General features: G+C 36.3%; 1 long non-coding RNA gene across 1 annotated transcript; it reads right to left on the reverse strand.

Moving 5' to 3' along the window:
• Positions 1–6,636: 6,636 nt before the first annotated feature.
• LOC118762266 lies at positions 6,637–13,406 on the reverse strand. Its single transcript, XR_004998020.1, has 3 exons — positions 13,394–13,406; positions 7,066–7,071; positions 6,637–6,830 (listed from the first exon to the last, which is right to left on the reverse strand). It is a non-coding gene; the product is annotated as an uncharacterized LOC118762266 (long non-coding RNA).
• Between the last annotated feature and the right edge of the window lie 10,925 nt (positions 13,407–24,331).

Here is a 24,331-nt window from a genome sequence, read left to right on the forward strand (position 1 = left end):
TGGTTTACGTGTGTGTATTTGTGTGTGAATGTTTAGGTTAGGGGGATTGCTATATAAGTTTGTTATAGGGTTTAGCAAAGGGAGATTTTAATCGTTATATGCTTTTTGAGTTTTGGTTTATCATGGTTTTTTTTAGGTAATTCGTGGTAATTTGTCTATTTTCGATGTTGGTTATTTTTTTACATTGTTTCATTCATAATTTTTGAGTGGTGTTCGTTTTGCCACGTGAATAACCGGTGGTGGACTAGCGTTGCTTGGAATTGTGAATGGAATAGTGTAGTAGTGAGGTAGGCATAGAGAATGGGATTGGGTTACTGCAAGTTGTTTGTTAGAGCTGCTAAGGTGAGTTTAAGCTCATAAATGTATTTAATGATTTTGTGGGTGTGTAAGTATTGTTGTATATGTCGAGTTTAGTGAGTATGTATATGCGTATATGTGAGGGAGTATATGTATCTGTTGTGTGTGCGTGTTTTGCGTGTGTGTGTGTGTTGTGTGTGTGAATGTGTATATGGGTTTGTTATTTAGGTTTTGGGATGTATGTGTTAATTTGTCTGTGTGGGGAGGGAGTGGGTTTTGGTGTATATTGGAGGTTTATAAGTTAGTATAGGTATGTGTATAAGTCGTGGGTCTGTGGTTTACGTGTGTGTATTTGTGTGTGAATGTTTAGGTTAGGGGATTACTATATAGGTTTGTTTTAGAGTTTAGCAAAGGGAGATTTTATCGTTATATGTTTTTAAGAGTTTTGTTTTCATGGTTTTTTTTAGGGAATTCGTGGTAATTTGTCTATATTTTCGATATGGATTATATATAGGTTATATATGGATTATATACTTATTTTTTTCATTTATACTTTAATTATTTTAAAATTATTATTTTTATATTTAAAAATTTTGATTTTTTAGATTGGAAGTCCACCTGAAGATTGTCGATCAAGACAAGAAACGATTGTAGTGGCGGTTTTTTTGACTATTTATTAAATTTTATGTATTGATTAAGTCTTTCCTTGTTTGTTTTGCAAAATAGTGGTTTTGTCTCTAATAATTTTAATATATATATATATATATATATTATATATATTATATGTATATATATATAAACATACATACACGCAATACATACGTACACATGTATGTGTCTCTCTGTGTGTGCATGTGTGTGTGACAGAAAACAGAAGGAGGGAGGGAGAGAAAGAGGGGAGAGACAGAAAAGTTTTGCAAACATTATTCATCGAGGACTTAGCTGATTGAAAGTTGGCTAGAATCGAAACTCTCATCTCTTTTTACTGGGCAAACACCTTCCATTCTTATAATATTAATATAATATACAAAAGTGCAAAAATTACCGTTTTAGTTCTGATACTGACTCCATCCTCGGTTCCTCCTTATAATTTTCAACAGAGTTAGACTTCTGATAGTATTTGTACAATACAGCGCATCCTATCCTGTTTTGTTATATTATTTTATATTACAGTTTATCTAGAATTAACTCTACAGAACCTAGATTATATACTATTAATTAGTAACTCAGATAAAATTTGAAAAAATGTTAAAATCTTGGTATTTGTAAGTATATTTGATCAGCAATTACGAACTGCAGTATCTAAATTCCCTCAAAGAGATTTTCATCGCCCTTTTACAAGGCTAAACTACCATTTTCTATAATGTTAGTAGTTAATACCACTATTGTTTTTATTATAACCTTAGGTGCAATGATACACGGAAACATCTACAAATATGCTCTTATTCAATACCTATATACTTTAACTGTTCAAATTTTAATTAAACCAGTGGACCTCAACCGGGGACCATACGGCTCTTAGGGGGTCCATATAAGAATTTGTTGTTAAAATTTATCAGCAATGAAGTGGTTATACTTTTACATTACACAAAATGTTTTAAGAATTGATTTATGCAAATTTGAAATGGTATTTAATTATAAAAAATATGTGATTTTTTTAAACATCAAATGGCTAGGGCGGTCCACTCGAGTTAAACAGGAATCAGAAGAGGTCTATAGATAAAAAAATATATTGAGAAACACTGAATGAAATGCTATCCACACACAAGTATGTGGGTATATATATCTACACATATATATGTCTGTATGTATGCATGTATATGTGTGTGAGAGTGTCTATGTATGTATGTATGTATGTATGTATGTTTGTTTGTATGTGTGTATGTATATGTTTGTATGTCTTCGCAATTATTTTCACGCACTTTTAGAAATTTAGCGCCGTCTTGAAATTTTTGCTCGCTTTGCACATTTTCACGATGTTTAATCAGATATAGAGTTCGTATATCAAATGTTCTGTGTACTGAAATACGAATCAAATATATCCACTATCCTGTTAGATAACAAGAAAAAAAAACTTTATCAAAACATGATTAGAAAAATATTTTTTCTAGCGAGAAAATTTATTTAATTCTACAAATAACGATCTCACATAAAATGCTGTGCACTGAAAACTAGTTTGCTAGTTTGAAATATTGCCTAATATTGTCTTAAAATTCTAATATGTTCGCAATTTGAATCTCATTAATACATACTTCTAGTTTATATTTTCGCAACATATATTTTCATTTCTAAAGGGCGGGAGCGCTGAGCAGTGATGTGTATAAATGCAGTGTTATTACCAGTTCAAAGATGCTTGTAACACGTTCGAACCCGTTAACAAACTATTCACAGTGTTTTATCATGGAAAAAATATCTCGCCGTAGACAAATAGTATAAATACACCTAAACCAAGATGCAACGCCACCTACCCAAACTGTGAGATGCAAGCATTTCAGAGTGGTTATCTCGAACTGCGAAATGTTTGCATCTCACAGTCTGAGTAGGTGACGCTGCGTGCTGATTTAGGTCTATTTTCACCATTTGTCTACAACAAGGAATTTTCTCCCCGACAAAACACTCCCTGACAAAACACTTGCTTACGTGCCAGAAGAACAGTTGCTTACGTGCCACAAGCATATTTAAACTGATGATAACATTGCATTTTAATTTCTAAACGTTTCCGAAGGGTACATATAAGTAAGGAGGACAAGAATTTAAAATGGTTTTGAATTTCGAAGAGTACCACCACTTTCGACGTGGTGCTTCTTTCATTAAACATCAAAGTATTTTTTTGCAAAATCATCGATTTTTTAAACGCTTCTACTAGCTTTACTACACAACAAAGGCACACGTCCTAAAGGTATCTCAACTATTACTGCAGTCAAATAGTCTTCTTCCATGTTATTGTTATCATATTATGTCTCTCTGTTTCTCTCTCTCTTTCTCTCTCTGTATATGTGTATATCACCGTGATCACCGTGACCGACCAGGCTATCAGATGTTGCTACACATCGCTGGTCACAATGCGCTTCGCATTGCTTTAGCCTTCAAATGACGCCACCCCGCTGGCTAAGCGAGCAGGCCATCAAAAGAAAGAGTGAGAGAAAGTTGTGGCGAAAGAGTACAGCAGGGATCGCCGCCACCCCCTGCAGGAGCCTCGTGGAGCTTTAGGTGTTTTCGCTCAATAAACACTCACAACGCCCGGTCTGGGAATCGAAACCGCAATTCTACGACCGCGAGTCCGCTGATCTAACCACTAGGCCATTGCGCCTCCACATATGTGTATATACATACATATATGTATGTATGTATGTATGTATGTATGTATGTATGTATGTATGTATGTATGTATGTATGTATGTATGTATGCGTGGATGGATGGATGGATGGACCTGACTCCGGTAATGAAAGCACAAAAACGTGTGCCCAATTTCCGATAAAGAATATATCTCTTTTCCTATCATTCTTGTTGGAAGCACTTTCGGAATGTCTTCATCAGCTTGTCTCCGCTTTCCGTTTAACTGGCACTCAGTACGGTGTTTGTATAGCCGCTTCTAACGCGGGTCTGCTTTCCTGCGTCATGCATCAGTGACCTTGTATCTTTAGATCTTTGGCAAGAGAAATCTTATTCATGATATCAGTAACACCTTTGACCGCGCCTGGTATGGAAATATCTTTCATGAGTTGTCTGATTCCTATCTCGGAAGTTTCCCGCTTCAAAGGTCTACCATAGAGTGAGTCAGCGAAGCTCACATTCTCTTATCTATGGCTGTCCCACTGTTCGGTTTTAGCTTCGAATCATTTTCTGAAAATTACTGCCATTTCTAGTATGATACACTCCTGTTGAGACGGTACCATCCTTTACACGTCCTCATATCCGCCCCCCTAGCTCTCATCTGCATGCAATCTGAACGCCACAAACCAAGCATACACTCTTTCCATACATAGGAAGTAACACCCTCTAATGTGTGTATCACAGCCTACTCGCTGCAATAAGATATAGTAATTAATAATTACAGGAAAAACGTTATTTTGCCAGTCTCTTCCTATTCATGGAAAGAAACAAACGAAACATTATAATACTGCGCCTCACAGTGTCTGATATTCACGCGCGATGAGGTCACATGTAAGTTACTCTTCAGTGTTAGAAAATAATCTGGTGCTGATCAATCTGTGGATCCCTTCGATATATATATATATATATATATATATATATTATATATATATATATATATATATGCATGTATATATATATGTTTGTATGCATATATATGTATGTGTATATATGTATGTATATATATGTATGTATATATATGTATATATATATATAAATATATATATATATATATATAGGGGTAAAATATGAAAAGTCAACGAAAATGCACATTGGAAATAACAAAAGGCTATTTATGACAGGTAACGACAAATATATACATTTAGATGGACCGAGGTAGTAATAAGAGTCATAAAAGTCATTATTATGAGATGATTATAAGATGCGGTGTTTTGAAACCATGGTTCGCTTTGTTCTCTTACTATATTATTATCATCTTATAATCATCTCATAATAATGACTTTTATGACTCTTATTACTACCTCAGTCCATCTAAATGTATATATGTGTCGTTACCTGTCATAAATAGCCTTTTGTTATTTCCAATGTGCATTTTCGTTGATTTTTCATATTTTACCCCTATATATATATATATATATATATATATATATATATATCACCGTGATCACCGTGACCGACCAGGCTATCAGATGTTGCTACACATCGGTGGTCACAATGCGCTTCGCATTGTTTTAGCCTTCAAATGACGCCACCCCGCTGGCTAAGCGAGCAGGCCAACAGAAGAAAGAGTGAGAGAAATTCGTGGCGAAAGAGTACAGCAGGGATCGCCACCACCCCCTGCCGGAGCCTCCTGGAGCTTTAGGTGTTTTCGCTCAATAAACACTAACAACACTCGGTCTGGGAATTCGAACACATAAGACAGCTATTATGCTTACTACCCACAAAAACCACCACGTGGATCCTGTTCAGACCTGTAAGAAACAATTATGAACTTTTTTATTACACTTAACTTTTTAAGATATTTTTGATAAGGTTCGTTTCTTCATGAAAAACCGAAACATGTAAAATTTCTAAGAAAATTAAAATTTATCTTATATAGTGGCGTTTTCAAACTTCTTTTTTATAAATAAATAAATAATATATATATATATATATATATATATATATATATATATATATATATTATATATATATATATATATATATATATATATATATATATATATATATATATATATATAGGATGGTGGGGATGTCCCACACGCAAACATTCCAGAATGAATGTTAGAAAAGGAAAATCCTCCATGTGATTGATAAACAGTTTTAAATCTATAATTTCTTATACTATTATTTCCATGATCTCTGGTTTTCTAAAATGGTAAGCTGCCTGCCATCACCATGCTCACTTATCACTTACAGGATGAGCTCATCCGCTTCTAATGTATTTCATCTCCCCCCAGCTTCACACTCGACCACCATTTAATCCTGTTTTCCTTTTAGAATTCCTCTCCAAAACCCACAAAGCACTACACGCCATCGAGTCTCTTGACGATTCACACATTTTCTACTTGTTAGCGTTTCAAGAACTTTTAATCTCTCTAGCCTTATATCTTTCATTCTATCAACCGTATTTTTACTTGTGTCAAACCCTGCTCATTGTTACTTTCAGACATTTATATTTCTCCGCTGATAACAGTTTCCTACACTTAACCCCTTATGTTCAGAACATATGCACTTTAACATCTGTTCTTTTGTATTTGTAAAGACTCTCTCAACGTATCTTCCAAAATGTTTTTCAACGGAAACTCGTCAACTTCATCTGGGCTAAGTAAGCCAAAGCTTATCCACAAAGGGCACATCACATATGCTGGAAGTTACATAACTGACTGCTTTAATTAAAAACAATACACAAGATAAAATGACATACTTCCCTTTGCAATTTACACTCAATTTTATAAAGCCATTATAAATATAATCACTAATATTGAATTCAAATTTTGGCACATGGCCAGCATTTTGGTGGAGAGAGCAAGTAGCTTACATCGACCACATTACTCAAAAACCTCATAAACAAAATATTCCCACATTCAGCCATAAATAACAACGCCAGACCAACCGCTCCATACTTAACATTAAAACCAGAAACCAATTCTGACTCACGCTCAGCAGTATCAAATGGAGTCCGATGAGACCCCGCAATACATATTCATATTAAAAATATTAAAAAATTAACAGAAAAAAAAAGAATCCAACTTACACATTGATATTGTAACAACCTTACTAAATTAACTCTACCCACTAATAATAAACAACTTATTAAAATTAATGACATGCTAACTTCACAAGAGATACTCTGAGCAACCGCACGAACAGAACCTAATAACGCATACTTAGAATTAGATAACCAACCAGCCCCCATCTCTGAATAGAGTTATTTTATTGATAATAAATAAATAATAAATGCGCCCTTTTAAAGCCAAGCCAGGCTCATGGGCCCGGTTTCCCGGTTTCAATGGCGTATGTGTTCCCCAGTTGGACGGGACGCCAGTCCAACGCAGCGTTACTCATTTTTGCCAGCTGAGTGGACTGGAGCAACGTGAAATGAAGTGTTTTGCTCAAGAACACAACTCATCGCCCGGTCCAGGAATCGAAACTACAATCTTACGTCATGATGCTGACACCCTAACCACTAAGCCACGAGCCTCCACTCATTTTATCGATGCTGATACTTATTTTATCGACCCCGACAACATGAACTGCAAAATCGAACTCAGCGGAATTTGAACTTAGAATGTATAGACGGACGAAATGCCGTTGAACATTCTGCCAGCCTGCGGCCTTAATATAATCACTAATATTATGATCCAACTACGTAGCCTCTGTGAGGTCACATACCTTGTTGAAAATGACAGACAAATATATCTATTCACTTCTTGGTTGGCATCTTTTCTGTCTCGGGAGACAATGGAGTTGCGCATAAAGTAGTCTAGTCCGGCTTTTATATTTCATGTCCTGATACATTTCCTGCTGTGGCTGTGTAGTCCTATCCTGGACAAACACTCCCTCTGGCAGGTACCGCAAATGTAGCGAAGACTGTTCCTGGCTGGTTGTAGTGCCATAGTCTCTTGTTGACGTCTCTTCTTTTCTTTCCATTTCTCCTCTCTCTCTGTCACTCCTTTGTATTCCCTCTTTTACGGTACGTCGCCATTCTCCACGGTTGCCGGCAACTGCCTCCCAACCGCTAATATTGATGTTGCAGGCCTTCATGTCCCTTTTGCAAACATCCTTGTAACGTAAGATCGGTCTACCCACAGACCTAGTACCACTTCTTATTGTTTAAAGAAACGGAAGGATATAGTGAAGGATATATTGAATAACGTAATCATTGACACTACTGTATCAGAATAAAGGATGGGTTTCTCACAGCCCCATTTGTAATCCCAAATTTCAGAACCGATAAGAGAATAAACACACACACAGACACACAAACAATACATACGTGCTCGCACACACACACACACACACACACACACACACACACACACACACACACACACACACACACGCACACACACACACACACACGCCCACACATGTACATATCTGTATGTTTTGTGAACATGCATGTGTTCCTTTGCCTAAATATTAAAACAATTTTGGAATTCTGTATACAATGAAGGTAGTATCCCAACATAGCCTCCTCTAAGAAACACGTACACACACACAGACACAGACACACGCACAGACACAGGCACACACACGTATTTTAGGATTTGACGCTATTGAAATTGGTCGATATATGCATATATGTATGTGCATGCGATTTCAGCGGCATTCGTGTAGTGGATGGGCGTAGGTATGTAATGCATGTGTATTCCATACATAAATGTGACTGTATACATATTATCATGCAGTAACCACAAATGGAGAATTTCTAAATGTTTTACAAAAATTCGCTGTTCTTCTAATAGACTGCATTGGAAAAAAGCGAATCAATCAGTTTTGTATTTTTTTTGTGGGTGGGGAGGAGAAACCAAGCTTTCCTACAATTTTATGCAGAAAAGTTACGTAGGCCAGTGCATGTATGTATGTATGTATGTATGTATGTAAGTTTATGTCAGGTCATTTTCGAGTGCTACTGGTAATATGTAACCCAGTACAACCTGGTGCATGGTCATGTCGTCGGTGACTAAACTGGCAACCCCACCAAGCTTGCTTGGTGAGGAGGGTGTTTATTGGACACCTTGCGGGATGAAAAACAAAACCCGTCAAAGGACGAGGAACTCTTGAGACTAATGGCCATCCAATAAATGTCTTAAGGCTGTATCATGCGCGGGGACATAGAAATAATCGGACTGAATACCCGATAGCGCGGTTAAACCATTGGGAGTGAAGGACTCCTAGCCTTTGTTAGGGCATTCTTCAAGGAGAAGGTAACTCAGGTAACTGGGATAACTCCGACATAAAACCTGCAGCTCAGTGGTTGCCGATGATGTTGACTTGTTCTTCTTTTCGGATTATGGCTGCTGTTGCTTAGTGAGTGGGATTGACTCAGTGCACAGCCTTTCCTCACTTAAAAAAAAAAATCTTCTTGCTCAGGCATTGCATGATAACAAAATTGATTAAGCTTCGTACAATGGCCATACTCGATAACGAGGGGGCAGCCACCATGTATGTATGTATGTATGTATGTATGTATGTATGTATGTATGTATGTATGTATGTATGTATGTATGTATGTACGAATGTATGTACGTACGGTCTTCTCTTTTTCTTAATTTTAGAGTAAATTTTGACAGGCCATCTTACTTTGTAACAGGGTTATGAAAGAAAGTATCTTCTTTTAGCCACCATCCATTACATGTTAAGAATGTCTTGCGGATGTTTATAGTCCCATATACGAGGGGCGTTCAATAAGTAATGCCTCTGACCCACTTGCAGTTGTTTGATCTAGCTAAAATTTTGCATGTACAATTATTTATATCTCTATAGATTAAGTGGCAAATTACAGCTCTGAACTAATTGTGGTTTCCGATTTACTGGTGTTTGAACTGAGTCAAGTGTGAAATAGAGCATGTTGAGTGTCGAGCAGTAATCCGGTGTTTGTATTTGAAAGGACGCACACCACGAGAGACTTTTAATGAAATGAAGGAAACTTATGGTGATGATGCCCCATCATATGACCTTGTAAAACGCTGGCATCGTGAATTCAAACATGGTCGGAACTCTGTGGAAACTACTCCCAGATCTGGTCGCCCCTTCTGCCATTGATGAGGCATCTGTCTGTCAAGTTGAGGCTGCCATTTTGGAAGATCGACGCATAACTATTCGCCAAATAGCCCATGAGGTCAAGATTAGTACCGGGTCTGTGGAAACTATCATTCCTGACCATTTGCATATGCAAAAGGTGTCTGCCAGATGGATTCCCAGGTTGCTCACACCTTTCCAGAAGCAAGATGCGTCGATTGCTCGAGGATGAATTTGGAGATGTGCCAAGAAGATGAGTCAAATTTTTCAAAAGACTGATTGCATAGGATAAAACCTGGGTCCATCACTATGATCCAGAGACCAAGCCCAGTCAATGCAGTGGAAGCACCGTGACTCACCTCCTCCAAAGAAGGCAAGGGTGCAGCCCTCCGCTGGCAAGGTCATGCTTACAGTCTTCTGGGACCAGGACGGAGTAGTGAAGACAGATTTCCTGGCAAAGGGTGCCACAATTACAGGAGTCTATATGCTTCACTTTTGAGGAAATTAGAGAAGCTATCAAAATCAAGAGGCGGGGTAAGATCAGCAATGGCATCCTCCTCCTGCAGGACAACGCTCCGATCCACAACTCGCGTGTCGCCAGATCAGAAGCACAGGCGTGCGGCTATGAACTCATCCCCCATCCCCCCTACTCTCCTGACCTTGCACCCTCTGATTTTCACCTCTTCCAGCCATGAAGTTGTTTTTGAAAGGAAAGCGTTTCCCAGATGATGCAGCCTTGATTTCTGAAGTCACGTCGTGGTTGGAGGACCAAGCTGGGGTCTTCTACAAAAACGGTATTCAGAGCTGCATCAGACGATGGGAGAAATGCGTAACTCTGAGTGGTTCCTATGTAGAAAAAGACTACTAACTGTTCCAAGTTTCGTTGCTCTACTGCTATGGGAAGTGGGTCAGGGGCATTACTTATTGAACGCCCCTCGTATTGTGATCATTTGTAGCATATAAATTAAGGATTTGCGTTCTCACCCCAAGATCCCAAGTTCAGCCATACTTTGCTCTAGATGGGTTAGTACGTATCCTGTTGCACCAATAATAATAATAATAATAATAATATTAATAATAATAATAATAATAATAATATAATAATAATAATAATAATAATAATAATAATAATAATGATAATGATAATAATAATGATAATGATGATAATAATAATAATAATAATAATAATAATAATAATAATAATAATAATAGGTATTAAGCTGAAAGTGTATTTTGGCGACCGGAGTTGAGAACGCCTGATCAATGGTCCATAGATGTTTTCTTTCTCTTGTATTTTTCTAACCACATATCTTTTCTTTGTGGTCCCACACAATATCTGGCCGGTTGTATATGTATGTATGTATGTATGTATGTATGTATGTAGTATGTATGTATGTATGTATGTATGTATGTATGTATGTATGTATGTATGTATGTATGTATGTCTCTACTGCTTTTAGACATTTTACATTCTTCCTCTGAAGAAAGAGCTGGTTTCCAACAAAGGTACAAAGCTCCATCTTTGGAATGTAGATAACGAAAACAATATCACATTTTAAACCTGAGAAAAGTCTCGCATAGTTTTACTGTTCTGCTTACAGATTGTGGTCGTAGTGTACAAATCAGTTGATTGATTTCTTTTTCTGAAAATCCAAGCTAATTCAGACTGACAGTTAAGCATTTACTTACAAAAACCAAGTGCTCCAATTATTATTGGTATAAATGAAAATTAGAAATCCAAATATAGAAGCTGGAGGTTTCGAAGCAGCTGTCCACAGTTATTTTCTTTCTCTTTGATATTTAAAACGATAACGATATTCACATCAGCAACACAGCCGATGTCTATGACAGTACAAACAACAGTATCCGACCTGTTATGCTTGCTCTTGACAGATGTTTTGATGGGAATGTTCCACCAGTATTCTTTGTGCTGGTATATGTGTGCGTATTCAGTAACAGGGGGATTCTCTATACTTATTCCAGGACAAATTTGGTTGTGTTTTTTCCGAATGGCATTGCATAGTGTTTTTGCGACAACGTCATGTCGTATAGGGAGGTAGTATTTTGACATTTTTGGACAGCTGCTAATCTAATCACATATGTAATGACTTCCATAGAAATATGATATAATCTACATTTACGGTTGCATCTTGGAACTCCAAGGGATTCAACTGTCTCTTTTGTTGATTAGGTATCTAAACGATTGCAAATGCATAGCTTTCAAAGTGTAATGTGATGTAGCGGTCGTGAGTCAAAGAGAGGCTTCGCTTCGTGTCAATACTGCTAAATTCACTCACAAGGCTCTGATCAGCATGGGGTTATACTAGAAGACATTTACTCAAGCTGCCACACAGTAGGAATCAACCTGGAATTATATGGTCAGAAAGCAAACTTCCGCCTGGTAACTGATAATAGCAACTATGTATGTATTCGATATGAGTGTGCTACAATGCGGCGAACTAGCAGAAACGTTAGCACGCTGGGCGAAATGCTTAGCGATATTTCGTCTGTCTTTATGTTCTGAGTTCAAATTCCGCCGAGATCCACTTTACCTTTCATCCTTTTGGGGTCGATAAATTAGTACCAGTTGCGTACTGGAGTCGATCAAATCGACTGGCCTCCTTCCCCAAAATTTCGGGCCTTGTGTCTAGAGTAGAAAAGAATATGCGTATACTACATATATTCTTGTGGAGGCACATGGCCTAATGGTTAGAGCAGCGGACTCGCGGTCGAGGGATCACGGGTTCGAATCTCAGACCAGGCGATGTGTGCGTTTATGAGCGAAACACCTAAGCTCCACGCGGCTCCGGCAGAAGGTAATGGCGAACTTCTGCTGACTCTTTCGCTGCAACTTTCGCTCACTCTTTCCTCCTGCGTCTTGCAGCTCGCCTGCGACGGACCGGAATCCCGTCCAGGTGGGGAAACTATACACCAAGCAAACCGAGAAACCGGCCCTTATGAGCCAGGCATGGCTCGAGAAGGAACAAAGAAACATATATTCTTATCTGTTTGAACGTGCAACTATTTTGGGTGGTAGTTCTCGCAATTATTTTATTAATGCGTATGTGCATAAACCAGAACCACACAACACAAAGCACAAAACTATACGAGCAAATCCGTAGTTGCACAACTATAACTTAAACTCGATGCACTCAAATGAACTCACACAAACATCCAGACTCCAGACGACGCTAAATACCCTACATTTCTATTTCCCGTCTCTCTCTCTTTTGTTCATATCTATAACTTTGTTCGTTTATCTGAACTTGAAAAATTTAAGTACAAATCGCTATCAGTGCACTCCTTCGCCACTCCCTCTATCGTCACTCATAAATGCATGTTGTTATTTTCAACATATACTAAACTGTGGTAATTTAAATAAAAAAAAACACCAACTGCACTAATCACACCTTGCTGTTATAATCTTTCGGTTTATGTAGGTCTTCTAGTACGGCCAATGGTACAGACTTTTTGCTGACTAACAAATACATTGGAGGCACGTATATGGAGAGTGAGACGATCATAAGTATAAATATTTTGAGACCAAGTTACGTGTCTAAAGCGTATAACATTTTATACACACACGGCCATACGTACATACATATATACATACATACATACATACATACATACATACATACATACACATCTGTATATTGTCACATATATTTATGAATGTTTAAGTGTGTGTGCGTGCGTGCGTGCGTATGTGTGTGTGTGTATACATATCCACACATATACATAGATCTGTACATACTTTACATACCATATTTTAAAACATATATTATTATATATACATCAACGTACAGACATATAATTATTTATATCGTGTGCTTGTTGTTGAATGAATGCATTTATAAACATATTGGTGTTTGATTGACAGTTTTATTAATAAACTATGTTGTACGAAGTGCGCGTATATAATGTTTATATATATATATATACATATATATATGTATTTATATATATATATAATATATATATATATACATACATATATATATATATATATATATATATATATATATATATATTATATATATATATATATATATATATATATATATATATATATATATATATAATATATATATATATATATATATATATACATATATGTATATATATATATACATATATATATATGTATGTATATGTGTGTTTGTGTATATATATATCTACAGACTTAGATACAAACACACATACACACACACATACGTACACACATATCAACAGAGAAAAGTGTGTATGTGTATGAGAGAGAGAGAGAGAGAGAGAGAGAGAGAGAGAGAGAGGGATGGTGAAAGATGGCGTTATGGATACTTATCTATATTTCCCGCACCAACACACATACCAGCGTAAAGGTTAACCAAGCAACACACACTTAAACTACTCTACCATTCATGTACGTTTTATCCTAATTCTTTTCTCATCATGTTTCACCATCTCTTGTCATCGCCTCTCTATTTTCTCACGTTTTATTCACTCGCTTTTACTCGATTGATAACTACGAGTGTTAATGCGTGTTAATTACTCATCCATAAATTATTTTATATCTAAAATCATGTAGAAAGGAAAATAAATCTCTTCGATTGTTTTACTTACTTCATTTGACACTTTTGGCAGTTTTACAGGTATATCCTCGAAAAATTCCTTTTCTTATTTGTGATATATGATATGGACTATAAATCTATCGAATTTTTGGTGGTCAACCATCCGAATATATTAAAGAAAAAATTGGTGGCTGTGTGGAAAGAAGTTTGTTTCCCAACCACAATGTTTCAGTTTCAGTCCCACTGCATGGCAACTTGGACAACTGTATTCTGTTATAGCCTTGGGTCTACTAAAGCCATCTAAGTGAATTTGGTAGGCGGAAAATGAAAGAAAACCGATGTGTGTGTGCTTGAGAACCGATGTTGGTTTCTTTAAGTCATTATATCAGATTCACTATCCTGTATCGATTACTGAAACACTAATATTATTCACAAAACACTTTTATTGATTTCACAACTTAATTTTATTTTTCTAGCCTTTGGGTAATTTGAACTCAAAGCTTAAAGGTATGTTTCGAAATACCACAAGATTTTTTTGTTAAGTACTTGTACTTTTCCGTTCTTGCAAAAGTTTAAGAGATCTGAGTATTGAACCTTTGCTGTTTGGATTAGATCCATGAATTCTAACGAGAAAACCATATGGAAGAGCAATCAATTTAAGAAAGATGTTGATTTCTAACAAACCAACAAGACCGCAAATTTTAGGTTGGGGCGAGGGTCGATAACATCAATCATATAAAAGCCTAATAATTGGTTGGTACTTATTCTAACAAACGAAAAATTACGGCAGGTAAAGTCTGCCTCAGAGATACTTGAAATGAAAAGTTAAAATGCATATAAAAAGATCTCATTAAAAAACATATTTGCTGATTATCAAATATCCTCAACAGTTCACCAACCAAGAGAAAGATATTCCGATCACACAATATCATTTACCTTATCTGAATAATACTGAATAATTCTGTTTTACTGGAAAGCAGTTATGTATTGTTAGAACTCACTATTTGAGTTCAGCTCAAATAAGCTGAGCTTTAATTCGTTTCACCGCACTTGGTCAGATAATTTTTTCTACTCTAGGCACAAGGGCCGAAATTTTGGGAGATGGCACCAGTCGATTAGATCGACCTCAGTGCGCAACTGGTACTTAATTTATCGACCCCGAAATGATGAAAGGCAAAGTGGATCTCGGCGGGATTTGAACTCAGAACACAAATACAGATGAAATACTGCTAAGCATTTCGCCCGGCGTGGCACTTCATCAAATAATGATTACAAGAAGTACATAAATATTTGGTTTCCTTTTTGTAAACAACATTTTATATTATGTAAAATATGCTAAACCACATAAAAACAAATACTTATGCAAGATTTATTTAATGTAGGCACAGGAGTGGCTGTGTGGTAAGTAGCTTGCTTACCAACCACATGGTTCTGGGTTCAGTTCCACTGCGGGCCGACCAAAGCCTTGTGAGTGGATTTGGTAGACGGAAACTGAAAGAAGCTCATTGTATATATATGTAAGAGATAATTGTGTCAGGTAATGCTGAATAAGTACTATAGACAGACCATAGTTTAGTTCCAGATTCGTTAATATTGCAAATAAAGGGTTCAACGTTGGTTCTATGTCAGCGTGTGTATGTAGGAATTTTTTGCGTAATAAGAGAAAAAACCAAGGCTATGTAGATATTAGCGCATATCTACACAGCGTTGGTTTTTTTATGTTATTACGCAAAAAATTCTTTTATATATATATATATATATATATATATATATATATTGTTATCGCCATATTAATTTCCAGTAACGCTGCCGTAATCTCTTTTAGAGAGACTTAGTAATTTTAATATTTCTATTATATATATATATATATATGTGTGTGAGTGTGTGTGTGTGTGTGTGTGTGTGTGTGTGTGTGCGTGTGCATGTTTGGCTATGTTTGTACCCCCAACATCGCTTGACAAACGATGCTGGTGTTTACGTCCCCGTAACTTACCGGTTTGGCAAAAGAGACCGATAGAATAAGTACTAGGCTTATAAATAATAAGTCCTGGGGGGCGATTTGCTTGACTAAAGGCGGTGCACCAGCATGGCCACGGTCAAATGACTGAAAGAAGTAAAAAAAAATATATAGATATTCTTTTAATCTTTTATTTGTTTCATTTGTTTAACTGTAGCCATGAAAACTTGGTCAATCAAATCTTGCCACTGATTGTCGAGCGGTGGTAGAATATACACACAATTCCACAAACACTTGCACAATACATATATACATGAACGCACACACACACACACACACATAACGGCAAGTTTCTGTACAGTTTCCATCTACCAAATTTACTCACAAGGTATTGATCGGTCGAGGGACATAGTAGAAGCCACTTGACTACGATGCAGCACAGTGCGACTGAGCCCAAAAACATGTGGTCTACACAACCAGATGCAGCAAAAACAGTCAAGTTTATGTCAGAAAAGATAATTACATAGCTATACGTGTGAATCTAAGATACCAACTTAACGGTGCAGTATCCTAAACACACACGTGTTGGATCAATTGAAAATTAACTGTACAGATTTCATCAGAAACTGGGTTGTGAAGTTGTGGAGTTACTGTTTAACCGCTAAAAGACGGCGAACCAACAGAATCATTAGGGTACCTGATAAAATGCTTAGCAACATTTCTCCCATCTCTTTAAGTTCTGAGTTCAAACTCCGCCGAGGTCCACTTTGCCTCTCATCCTTTCGGGTTCAATAAAATAAAACACCATTTGAGCACCGGGGTCTATATAATCGACTAACTCCCTCCTCCAAAATTTCAGGTATTGTACCGGTAATAGACAGAATTAGCCCCATAATAGTACTATTCAAACAGATATGTGACCAAAGACATTCTAACCACGACCATCCTTTTCTGGTATGGTGTAATTTGAGAGATTTTTCTGCTATCTCTAGCAAGTTCAGCATCCACATAAAGACTCCCTCGTTGGCTTGAGTTAAAATATCTCGTGGGAAATTGCTAAAATCGAGAATTAAAAGATGGGTTTGCAGATCAGTTTTCTACGAGTTTACTGTTTAATCTTCGACGCCTATTAATCTAAAATGTACTCACATAATGATACTCATATTTAGACATACCTGAGTGTGCGGGAGTGTGTGAAGAGTGCATATAGGTGGTTGTATGTGAATATATCTTTGACAGAAACAAATATTTTCTGTGGTTTTGAAAGAGTGATATAAAAGTCTAAGGCTGACAGGTAGAAGCATATAGAAATATATGAAGAGTGATTTGTTAACGGTTAGCGAAGAATGGAAACATTAGAGAGATATATGAGAGTATAATTGAAGATATGTTTGATTATCAGCAAGGAATTTAGTGGATAGAGATGAAAAATTGAAAAAAACCGAGCGTGGATGAATAAGGGTAATGGGTGAAAAATGAGATTATGAACAATTTTAATCCGTGTCATCTCATATTTCATAGTTCTCATTGAAGAAGTAGCAAAGATCAGAAAAGAATATTCTTTTCAATTCTAACGAGAAAATAATGACTTGGAAATAACTGAACTCTTCTCTCTACAAAATGAAAATGGCATTTATTTGTTCAGCAATTACTTTCGTTGAATTGACAACAAGAAGGTAATGTGTCAAATATATTTGAAAAAGCATAGACTAATCGATAGAATATTTACCAGGCTTTAAGATAAGTACGAGAGGTGGGGGCGATTTCTTCGACTAAACTCTTCAATGTATTACTATAGCATGGCCGCATCCCCAATGCTAAAACATGCGTGGCTGTGTGGTAAGAAGCTTCTTTCCTAACCTTACGGTCCTTGGTTCAGTTCCACTGCGTAGCACCTTGGGGCAAGTGTTTTCTATTATAGCATCGCCTCAACCAAAGCCTTGTGAGTGGGTTAAGTAGACGGAAACTGAAAGAAGCCCATCGTATACACACACACAAATATATTATATATATTTGTGTGTGTGTATGTATGTGTGTGTTTTTGTGCCTGTGTTTGTACATCACAACCGTTTGACAACCGGTGTTGCAGTGTTTACGTCCCCGTAACGTCGCGGTTCGATAAAAGACACCGACAGGATAAGTACCAAGCATAACAAAAAATACGTACCAGAGTCGATTCATTCGACTAAAAGTTCTTCGAGGTGATGCTCCAGCATGGCCACAGTCTAATGACTAAAGCAAGTAAAAGATAAAAGATAACAAAAAAGTACAGTAATGGATCGATATTCGAGTTAATTTGTTCCCGGAGAAGACTCGTAAAGCGAAAACTCGTAAAGCAGAGCAACAATTTCCTATAGTAGCAATGGAATTTCTACCGTTCTCTTACTCCGTCGCTGTGTAGACGCGTCAGAACCAGTGTCGCCACATGTTGCGACGTTGCCACCCACAAAATAGCTGTTTAACTTTTTTATATTTGTTTTAAAAAAAATCTCGTCAACTCAGGGTCTCATATACACGTATAGATGTAAGTATGTACATATACGTATGTATATATGCATATATATATTATTTATATTATTATATGATTGAACGCCACGCATCCTCTTCAAGGCAAGTTTTATTTTAATAAATCTGATATACACTCTATACGATCTTTTTACTCTTTCGTTTTTCTCTCTTTCTCTCTCTTATTATTTTACCACCTCTTCTCCCGCTATTCTATCCTATTACTCTGTCACTCTCTCTCCCTCACTCCTCCTCCCTTGCTGACGTGGCTCCTACGTGACCATCGACCATCTTTCTTTCTTCTAACTTGTGTTTCTTTATTTCTCTCCGTTGTAGCTAGAACAAGGAAGACGTGTTCTTGTTTGTCTCCTGTCCAAGCTCGATTTACGCGTTCGCCATCACAACCCCGTTTAGGCTTAGCAGCCCTTCCTGTTTGTTTTCACTGTCCTGTTTGTGTTACCAATTTTGACCCTCCGCAAATCCCAAATTTTATTTAATCTGCTTTGCAAGAGCAACTGTTTTATCGAAAGCGTATATTGTTGTTAAATGTTCGAAATACGAGGCTAGAAAAACAGCCAAAAAGTGATGAAGGGTCGTTCTTTATGTTGTTTGTTTTGTTTTCCATTTATGTCTTTCCTTGTTCGAAAGAATAGTTGATGTTCCATGTACTCATGCTTCGTATTTTTCGTTGTACACATTGCGTGACGTCCTGTGCCACATATCCATATATATATAATATATATATATATACCTATATATATACATATATATATATATAATAATTATATATATATACTATATTTATATACCGTGAGTAAAGTAAATGTTATCTAGGTGGGAAACAGAGTACTGTTTTAAGCAGCAGAAATTTCACGAAAGCTGTTCGTCGAGTTTGTCCGACGACTGGAACGTGAACTCCGAGTAACAGCTTTTGTTAAATTTCTGCTGCTTTTAAATACAGTATATATACTCTATATATTATATATATATATATAGATTTATTATGTACCGTATATATGTATATAGATATGTATACTATATATATTATATATATATATATATATATGTTATATATTTATATAATATATATTATATATATATATGTACACATATCACGCAAAAAAAAAAAGATCCTTACCTTGATTATTCTATAATTTATTGCTATGTCATATATCTAGCTTATTCACCGTGCCGATATGCATTTAACGTGTTTTATAGTCCCAATGACTGCTTTTCGGCATGTTTGGTGTCTTTTAGACACCACTCATTTTAATTGTTAAAATTTTTTACTTTTGAAAGAGATTTTTTTGGGCCACTTGATTAATTACAACATCGATCGATACCATATCGCCTGCTTTATCACATAATAATTACGCGGTTCGCTTAATAAACCTCACCAACGCGGTGTCTGGAATCCATACCGGGTGCCTACGTGCATGAGTCCGCTCCCTAACCACGTTATCGTATATATGTATATATATCTATATATATATCTGTATTATATATAATATATATATTATCAATATACATATATATATATCTATATATTATCACACAAACCAGATATATACCTTGGATCTTGATATTATTCAATAATTTTTGCAGTATGTATTGTCTTTCTTATTTACCTCATGTTTGCTGCATGTACAACCCACATACGTGGTTTTATATTCAGAATTTCGATGCTATATAACTTATATGGTGTCTTTTAGACACCCGCATTATGTTTAAACCTTTTAAGGAAGATTTTTCATGCTGGCCACTTGATATAATTAAATATCCGATATCGCTCACTACATACTTTATATATATTATATCAATATTAATATATATTATAGATATATATATATATCATAATATATACTGATAATATATATAATATCCACACTATATATATTATATTAATATATATATATATATAGTATATTTATTTCATATATATATAAATGTATATATATATATATATATATATATATATACATATATTAAATATGTTTGTCTATAATATATATATATTATATATTACTATATATATATATATTTATACTCTATATATATATATACATATATATATATATATCATTAATAATATATATATATTATATATATATATTATATATATATATATATTATATATATATATATATATATAATATATATATATATACAATACATATATATATAAAAGTTAAAAAGACAAAAGAAAAATTCAAAGATAGGAAAGCATTTACAATGTGCAACAGTATTACCTCCCCTGGACGAGACATTTCTTGCGTCTGGATACCTTCAAACAGGTAGAAAGAAGTGTCAAGTATGTTTCCTGTGGCTTTTAAATGGTGGTCATTCAATCAGCGAAAGCTTACTGATTAACAACAAGAACAACAACAACAACAATATCACCGAAATGAGGAAGAGTGAAATGATAAGGGCCTAACAGCGGAGAAAGTAGACGTACAGGCAGACATACTATAAACATTTATGCTATTTATTATTGTTGTTGTTAGTGGTGGAGGCTTACCTTCAGTTTTTTTTTTTTATCTTTGCCATCTCATTCAACATATCTGTTTGACTATCAACGCTTATCACCTAGTTGTGTCTAACAGCTGGCAAGATGTCAGTCGATCTACCGACAACTACACAATAACGTAACATAAGCTGACTGACTTAACCTGACCTGCTTGCTTACTGACGACGATGATAAAGCTGGCTCTGCTGCTGTTGCTTTTGTTGTTGTTGTTGGTGGGGGTGATGATGATGATGATGATGATGATAATGATGATGTTGGGAATGACGACGACTGTATTTGTAGTCGTCGATGATGACGATGATAAGGAGGAGGTGGAAGACGAGGGCAATGACGATGGTTGTGATGATAATTCATACATGAATATGAAAAATGATAATTCGATTGCGATGAAGACGATGGCGACAACAATGATGATGCTGACAGTGATGGCGGTGGTGAGTTTGATGATGATGATGATGATGATGATGATGATGACGTCGGCGACGATGATGCCGACGAAGAAGATGATGGTGGTGATGGTGGCGGTGGTGGCGGTGGTGGTGGTGGTGGTGATGGAGGCGCTGGAGGGTAGCTTTTGGTTATACTGATGATTATGAAGACGATGTCGATGATAAAACCTTAAACTCGGATGGATACAAGCAGGCGTCACATCGTAATCCCATCTGTGCTCCGGGGTCAGAGGATGTCAGTTTTGGGGAGACATCATGACTCTAGTGGGACTAGCTAAGCAGCGCATTGCCGAGAGGGGTAGGGTAAGAGGTAGGAGGAATGTTCAAGAGAGCTCTGTTTAGAAATGAAGGTAGCTAACAGGTAGAAAGTGAGGGAAATGGTGGGGAGATGAGTGAAGAAATCTGAATTGCTAGCATGTATATGTGCGTGGGTGTGTGTCTCTCTTGTGTGTACATATTTATATATATATATATATACATACACACACATTATATGTAGTATATATACATATGTACGTATGTATCATATATATATATACATTATATGTAATATACATAAGTATATATATATATATATATATATATACTCAGTATATGTAATATGTATATATACATATATATATGCATATATATACGTATAAATAGGAATATACATATATAAATATATTTACATATATATGTAAATTGCACACGTATACATAAAATTATGCATATGCACATATGTATACGATGCACACACACATACACAAATGCACACGTACATACACGCACATACATACTTACATACATATATATACACACATATACATAATCACACACACATACAAGTGGCGTGTGTGTGTGTGTTGTGTGTGTGTGTGTGTGTGCGTGTGTTATTGGGTATTGGAATAGTTACACTTATTCCTTAAATTTCCAATTGAAAGCTCAGAATCAGTCCTGTCTTGTATTAAATACCTCAATTAATTTTTGATGTGATATAGGATATTTGTACAATGAAAGTATAAAGAATAAGTATTAAGAATAAGTGTGAGTTAGTGTAGACTTGCTATGCTTCACTCTCTACCTTCTGTACATGAATGATGTACTTGTCGCAGCATCCAGCAACGTTCTTGTTGATGGATAACGCTATCCATGATTTCTTCATAACATTCTCCAATAATGCATTATCCACTCATCCAAACTACACAGATTATATGAACAGAAAACTTCGAAAACATCCCCAGTTAGAATACAGCAATCTTGCACTTTTCCAAAGCAAAACTCACTGGCACAGCTCAAATCGAGAAAACAGGATTGCACTATATCTCACATTATATATGTACACTCATGTTTTGATCTCCCTTGGCCACTCAAATTTTTGTGCTTCACTATCGTTGAGAATCACTTCTGGCGAAAAAATCATCCTCAATGTAGCTAAAACCGCATCCAAAAGATTGGTCATTCCTTTGAAGACCACATAATACTATACAAAAATATAATAATAAACGTGAGCCCTGTTTCCCGGTTTCAATGACGTATGTGTTCCCCAGCTGGACGGAACGCCAGTCCATCGCAGCGTCACTCATTTTTGCCAACTGAGTGGACTGGAGCAACGTGATATGAAATGTTTTGCTCAAGAACACAACGCGTCGCCTGGTCCAGGAATTGAAACCACAATCTTACGATCATGATGCTGACACCCTAACCACTAAGCCACGCGCCTCCACTCATAATACTTTGACTCTCAAAAATTCTGACACTCTACTTAGCTCATATGTAACCCACATTGGAGTACTAATGTCAAAGTACTGTTGCTGCTGCATATGAATTTTATCGACAACATTCAGAAAAAGGCCAGTCGTCTGATTAGTATAAAATCACCCAAAAACACTCTGCAGCACCTTGTCCATGATTTTACCTTTGCTGTCTGACCACTCTACTTTGTTTTCTGCCACTATAATAATTTGGAATATCGTCACACCTTTCGTTCATTAATGACGAGCGTGTCCTTGTAGGTCCACTTGCAGCAGCTGAAATTGAACACTATCAAGACTAACACTAATCAAATTAATTTGGATTCTACAAAACCCAGAAGGCCTTCGCCTTTCTCTAGAAACAGCTTGGGAAAAAAAAAGATGTGTTCAAGTAGTAGTTTCGGCATGGTGGCAACACTGCCAAAATCACTATATATAAAATAGCAGCCAAATCTTCCTCCTGTTACGCACTGATGCCAGAGAGATTTGGCTGCTATTTCTTGCGGGTCAAACAACCGTATTGAGCGCACATGGGTAGCATTTTTCGAGAAGCAGGCTGCGTAAGACATAACTCATCTTGAAGCGAGCTACACAACTAAAAAAATCCCATGACATTTGTCGTCGGACGTGACATTCAGAAAGTTGCCGTTCGCTTCGATTTGCTTGGTTTAACCTACTGGAAATACGACATGGTTTCATATCTTTACGGTATGGCGTGGTCTAGTTTAGTGATATGGTGTGATGTGTAATATCATGTAGTGTAATGGGGAAGAGAATGTACAGTGAGGAAGGGTGTAGCTTGGCTCAGTATGGTGACGAGTCGGCGATAGCTATAGTGTCATAATTGTCCTACTGATGAAAATCCTCACACAATGCTCAAACACATACACACACGTACTCATTTATATATATATACACACACACAACGACACTCACAATGAGTATGTAT

Source organism: Octopus sinensis, linkage group LG2 (assembly GCF_006345805.1).
Source record: "Octopus sinensis linkage group LG2, ASM634580v1, whole genome shotgun sequence".
Lineage (NCBI taxonomy): Eukaryota > Metazoa > Mollusca > Cephalopoda > Octopoda > Octopodidae > Octopus > Octopus sinensis.